This window comes from Ischnura elegans, chromosome 2 (assembly GCF_921293095.1).
Source record: "Ischnura elegans chromosome 2, ioIscEleg1.1, whole genome shotgun sequence".
Lineage (NCBI taxonomy): Eukaryota > Metazoa > Arthropoda > Insecta > Odonata > Coenagrionidae > Ischnura > Ischnura elegans.
The window spans coordinates 73,237,651-73,244,148 of NC_060247.1; the positions used below are offsets into that span (position 1 = coordinate 73,237,651).

At 41.5% G+C, this 6,498-nt stretch overlaps 1 protein-coding gene across 1 annotated transcript in view; it reads right to left on the reverse strand.

The window, feature by feature from the left end:
* The window catches only part of LOC124153964, a 141,908-nt gene extending 137,498 nt beyond the window's left edge, over positions 1-4,410 (reverse strand). The window contains exon 1 of the mRNA XM_046527398.1: positions 3,591-4,410. The gene's annotated coding sequence lies outside the window, so the exon portion shown is untranslated. The remainder of the gene's footprint in view (positions 1-3,590) is intronic.
* Between the last annotated feature and the right edge of the window lie 2,088 nt (positions 4,411-6,498).

Genomic DNA, 6,498 nt, shown 5'->3' on the forward strand with positions numbered 1-6,498 from the left:
CGCGGGTGCCTCCTCCGCGTGCGGACGGTGCGCACTCAAATGTAAGCTTCCATTAACGACAATTGCAAGGTTCTAAGAACCTTGCACTCATGCAAATCCTTGGGGTGAACGAGACGAGATACGGCAAAACGTATTATGAAGCCCCCCTCTAAAATTGTCTGAAACCCCAGGAAAAATTATGAAAACACTAAATTTCCAATTATTTATCTGTCTATTCTTATAAAATTGGGTATGGCGATTAGTTAAAAAAATGGCCACCAAAATCCAATGGCGGCGCGGCGATCATAGAAACAAATAATCATAGCAACACATTTGTTTTTTGCAAGCAATGGAAGCTAAATTGGAAAAGAAGATAAAGGGATTCAAACGAAAAACTGATAAAGTTAAGGTAGGAAATTTAGAAAGTAATTTTGGAAATGTCTATTTTTACGTCTTCTTTCCAAATGAACAAAAATTTGTTACATTACATTACATGTTCTTAGAGTGACATTACTCTATGACCCTTGCGTCAATGGAGCCTTATCCGCGCGCGGAGCGTCCGCGTCCATGTGAAACGGGCCTAAGTCTAGGCATAATTTCCGATGAATTTCAGTAGTCGACAATCCTTTTCAATACAAGAATCGTATGACAGAAGGCACTTCACAGCTAGCGGGATCAATTATTGTCGCGGAAATTGTTATTTGGATGCACGGGCAAGCAAACGACTTCTGAAACAAAACCAATGCTGCTATAGCTTCACAATGAATCAGTAGATGACGCTGCATCAGTTAAACTGTGTTTTGGAAGCGCCAATGTTTAAATATAAGCGAAAGGCCCCTACTTTTTGAATATGCCTCGTGGTTTAGATTTAATAATAATAATAATAATAATAATAATTTTATTACTCCACACACAAATTACATGACAATAACAAATTTGAGTAATTTTAGGTAGCCGCGAAGGATAACCTGTTTGAGGCTACCATCCAAAATAATAATAGTTATGCTTTACATATAGTGTAGTTCATTTTGTGTTACCTTGATAATCTATGCAACCAAAGCTTAAGTGCGTACATGAAAAAAAACAACTAAAGTACTATTTATAATTCTTTTACAACAATATTTGTTCTACACTTTCTTTAGTGAGAAGCCAAGAATGTACATTTTGCAAAAACTTTTTTAAAGACTTTGAAATAAAACATGACTGTGGTAACAAATTAAAAACCTTTGGTCCTACGTACAAAAAACATCTTTTAAACAAAGTCAACTTTGGTTGTGGTAAGGGCACAATGTGATGTCAATATAGTTTTTTTTATTTTTACGTAAGGAAATAAATCGGGAAAAGGGAAGCGGCGCCGAGAAATGTTTATCGTTGGGTGTGTATTCTTAGGGTTTCTCACATTCCTACCGCAACTGGGGCGAAGCTTGTTCAGCACGAATGAAGAAAAATACGAGTGAAGGTCCTTTTGGACAAACAAGCTTGGCCGTCGCTTAATTCCTAAAGAATTTGGGAACATTCTCCTCGCTGTCGTATTAAAATTCATGCAGAGTTGTTGGGCGCGATCCTGAAACGGCTCTCACTTACACTTATTTGACGAATTCCAGGGCCATTGATAACATTTAACATTTTCTCTTAAAAGAATTCTTCATTTGAAAAATCTTATCCCAAGCATTAGTTGACTCAACGCTTGATTAATATTTTTATACGTCTTTTTTTATAGTTAAGATATAAAAAAACAGAGCTGCGAGCAACGATTTAATTTATTTGAGGTTTTGAGCCGACAATTAAAAGTATCGCTTAGTTAAAAGTGTATTCATTTTTTGTCTAATACTTTTATGAATACAGGAAGAACCAGCTACTTCAAACAAAATTTACGTATTATATTACTCCTATAATTTCACGTTTCATCCTATGAGGAGACATTGTCTTTAATCTTTCATTATCAATTGGAGAACCGGCGTAAAATCTATCAGACAGAATGGATATAATTCAACTTAAGTTATATTTAAGAAAAAACTAAAATTCAAGCGTATCCAGTGTAGTGTATATATTTATTTGATAGATAAATATAATGACTGAAATTGGTCTACTTGAAAATGTTTTTGTGCAGATTAGCTATTATTTCATTGGCGCCTAGATGGCTAACCCATGATTCGAATGTGAGAAATCCTTTTCATGGTTATCGAAGTATATAGGTACATACCTCAAGTAATGAGGTGGTTTCCTACTCTTTTTTTTTTGCTTAAATCGAAAAATTATTACGATATCTATTTTTCGCGATTAAATGAAAAGTGAAAAATTTTAAGCGCGCGAAAACGCGACGGCTAAGTATGAATGCTGGGAAATCTCCGTGTGACGTCGTTCTGGTTCCCTCTACCGCCGAGTGAGGTGACCTTGGGGCGAGGATATGTGCGCTGCTGCGATGCAGTCTGCTAGCAGGTAGCGCTTGGCTTAAATAAGGATTATTAATACCCTATCAAACGAAGGAAACTTTCCGACCTCATGTAATTTTAATAGCTGATTATTAAGACATGTTTCCCTGAGCTCTGTGCCTCATGCATTCACTGGTAACCTCAGACGATGTAAAACTCCTGACTATTCGTTCAGAAACTAGGTCCCTCTGACGTCACGTGAAGTGGCATCATATGGGCGCCAATCTGCCTTTTTCAAATGAGGTTAAAATTGACCATTTCCATTTTCGTCTAAACTGGGATTTCCAAAACCAAATAATTTGTATATTATGAATGCAATGCCTTTCGTTTTCTTTGATGAAGGAAACTACCCTATCTTATCCAAAATGTGTCGGTGAAGCGCTATTAGAGCTCCTCTTTTGCTCTTGCGACTCTACTTTGACAAATATAAATTGGCTGTAGGGTATTTTTAACTACAACCGATAAGGGAAGTGGCCCACACAGGTCTTTCGGTCGCTGTGCACCCTATATCGCAGGGTGGGGTTGGTTGCAATCAAATTGATTTTTAGTTTTAAATAAGTGTTACTTGCTATATTTTTCATGGAAATCCGTAGGTATTCAATTAAAATAAGAGCTTGTCTTTAGGTTTTGAATATCGTCAGATTAAACTGAGTATTTATGTTTAGCCTTGTAGCTTAAACAAATGAAGCTCTGGTTACGGTTCGTGACAAGTTTGATGCCGATGGTGAATTTGTAATATTTTTTATGTCGCCAGTATCGTGATTTAAATTTAGAATTTAATAAAATTAGAAAACTAATTAAATGGACTGCCAATACGGATTTAGAAATCAGGACGATAATTTATTATGTAGTGTGATATTCATAATGGTGTTTATTATTTCATATGTCACCAAATTCATCCGAAGATCTCCATTAGTTTTTTTATCAACTTATTTTCTTACGTAAGTGCTCTAAGAAGAATTGAAATTAAAATAACATATTCTTTGACGGCTTTTCTTCAAAGGTTCATTGAACCACGTGGCAAGGCTCATCACTTCCATGGGTATTCTAAACGCTGAACAGTTAGTTTGCTATAAAATGTCTTGATTCCTCATTCTTTCGTGAATTTGAAGAAAATGATCGCAAGTGCAGAAGTGGGAAACGTGTGGGGGGAGTAAATGAATGAAATGGAGTTCTTACCTCCTGTCTGATATCCCTTCTTCCCGTAGTTCCTTACTTCTCGCTACTTGTTTTGCCACGTTGGACTCCTCCACGCCACTAGTTACTGCTTCACCATGCGAGCTCCGTCTTGATGTCGTAAACTTCTTTCCTTGTCCTCCGATGATAAGTTAGTTTATTGAGCACTCACTTTCTGGAGAATTCGACAAGTAGCCCAGCGCATCTCCTCGGAAACATCGGTGATTATTTTTCGACGAGTTAGTTAGGAAAATTGGAGCACAGATATTGTGGTCCGGTATTGACTACGATTAACCTGGAGTTTGAACGATATTTTTCCTTTTAATCTTCTTAGGGATAAGTTTTATTTTGACTAAAGAACTCAGAGCAGTCTCTTCATAATCGTAACCAATGCACTACCACCCTATGCTGATAAATAGGAGTTAAAACCGTGCGCTTTGCATCTTTGACTTCATCACCAAAGATTAGTCATTGTGTTCTATCCGCTCCAGTAGCACTGAAATCATAACTAGGCGACGGCAACGCTATACATCTCCAGAACTCCACTTTACCTAGAACTTTGCGTCACGCAGGAGTTCGATGACAGACGATAGAGGCGGCTATTTGGCAGTTTTCTGTCCGTAGAGGGTCGCAATGTCGTGACCTCGTTATGAGTTGGGAAGGCACTTCCAGTTATCCGTGTCGGCGACACGTAGTAACAATAATTTTTTTATCCGCGAGCCATATTTCTCTCGGCGCGGTGAAAAAAAATGACAATCGAGTCGCGGGAAGCGAAATCCTCGCGAAGTCTCCTTGGTGGTTAATTTCTCCCCCGACGCTCGGATCGGCGCCGAGCAGACTGTCCCGCGAGGGGGGAGTTCCCTTGGTCGGTTTTGTTCGACTTCCCCTTTGCCCCGCCCCCTCCCCCTCTCTTTCAAGTCGACTTGTTTATTATTAAATTAAGGGGCCGAGGGGAATATCTCCGTGTAACACACCGGGCTCCTCGAAACGGAGGGACTTTTTTTTCTTGCAAGAAATCAATCCTCCCCAAGACAGGGATCGAGTCATCTTTGATTCGGTATTCAAGATGTCGAGTTCATATCAATCTCTGGACTATCCCGGGTGCTCTTTAAATTCACTGTGGTTAATTAATTAATTTTTTTCGCCAGAAATCAGTACACTTATGGAAGGGAGTACTTAGTTTTTTCTGCCGCAGGTGACAATTAAGCTTCGCTCTTATTGATAATTAAACTTGTTAGCTAATTTTATACAACACATCCCATCCCGATAACTGAAATGTTTTAACAATCATTTACAGGACCACCCATTAATATTAAAAGAGATATTTGAGGAGTTTGGATAGCTAATATGATTCGGAGCGGATCCAGGATTTTTTCTGTGGGAGGGGGGGCACAAGGCAAGCGCTCTTCTCATACTTGAGATTGAAAACAATTATTGTACGAAATATTCTCTTTATTTCGACATGAAAGTTATCACTATGAAATTAAATGGTTGAGGCTCTATAATGCACAGAAACGAAACGGACGTAATTTTAACAGTTGTGCCATAATGGGCACTTTCTCAATCCCTCCGAGATCTTGACCCCTCTGAGACTTGACCCCTCTGAGACTTGACCCCTCTGAGACTTGACCCCTCTGAGACTTGACCCCTCTGAGACTTGACCCCTCTGAGACTTGACCCCTCTGAGACTTGACCCCTCTGAGACTTGACCCCTCTGTGACTTGACCCCTCTGAGACTTGACCCCTCTGAGACTTGACCCCTCTGAGACTTGACCCCTCTGAGACTTGACCCCTCTGAGACTTGACCCCTCTGAGACTTGACCCCTCTGAGACTTGACCCCTCTGAGACTTGACCCCTCTGAGACTTGACCCCTCTGAGACTTGACCCCTCTGAGACTTGACCCCTCTGAGACTTGACCCCTCTGAGACTTGACCCCTCTGAGACTTGACCCCTCTGAGACTTGACCCCTCTGAGACTTGACCCCTCTGAGACTTGACCCCTCTGAGACTTGACCCCTCTGAGACTTGACCCCTCTGAGACTTGACCCCTCTGAGACTTGACCCCTCTGAGACTTGACCCCTCTGAGACTTGACCCCTCTGAGACTTGACCCCTCTGAGACTTGACCCCTCTGAGACTTGACCCCTCTGAGACTTGACCCCTCTGAGACTTGACCCCTCTGAGACTTGACCCCTCTGAGACTTGACCCCTCTGAGACTTGACCCCTCTGAGACTTGACCCCTCTGAGACTTGACCCCTCTGAGACTTGACCCCTCTGAGACTTGACCCCTCTGAGACTTGACCCCTCTGAGACTTGACCCCTCTGAGACTTCACCACGAGGAGACGATTCGCGAGCTCCTGAGTACCAGTCTCGCGAAGCTCCAGAGTACGTCGTGCCTGACTGATCCACGCGTGCCGCTGATCCTCGCGTCCTGTGAACTGCTCACAATTTATAGTGAATTCACCAACGGTGTCGGCCTCTTTACGGCATGTGTGAACTTCAATTACTTTCCGCCACCGTTTACCCAATTGTAAGGTGAATCGTCAGCGTGAAACCTGTTTCCCCTCCTCTGCCTACACCTCCCCTCTCACGCCTGCTTCGAGCGCGGCCGCGATCTTGTAAGCGGTCTGGCGCTCTCTCTCTGCTACTGACCTCAGACAAGGAAGGAACTCTCTTGGTGCCCGGCTTCTTCCCAACGGCAAGAGTACATTATCCTCAGGCAATTTAGTATTTTATGTATTGTGCTCCTAAAGCTTACTTCGGTCATTAAATGTATTTTTACTGTTGGAAATCAACCATATTGTTTGTTCATTTTTCACTCCTAACCACCTATATTCTCGTCAATTCATTCTCGCGACGTGTGTGCGTTGCAAAATGGTGCCGTGACCAGGATTTTGGTCGAATTGGCAG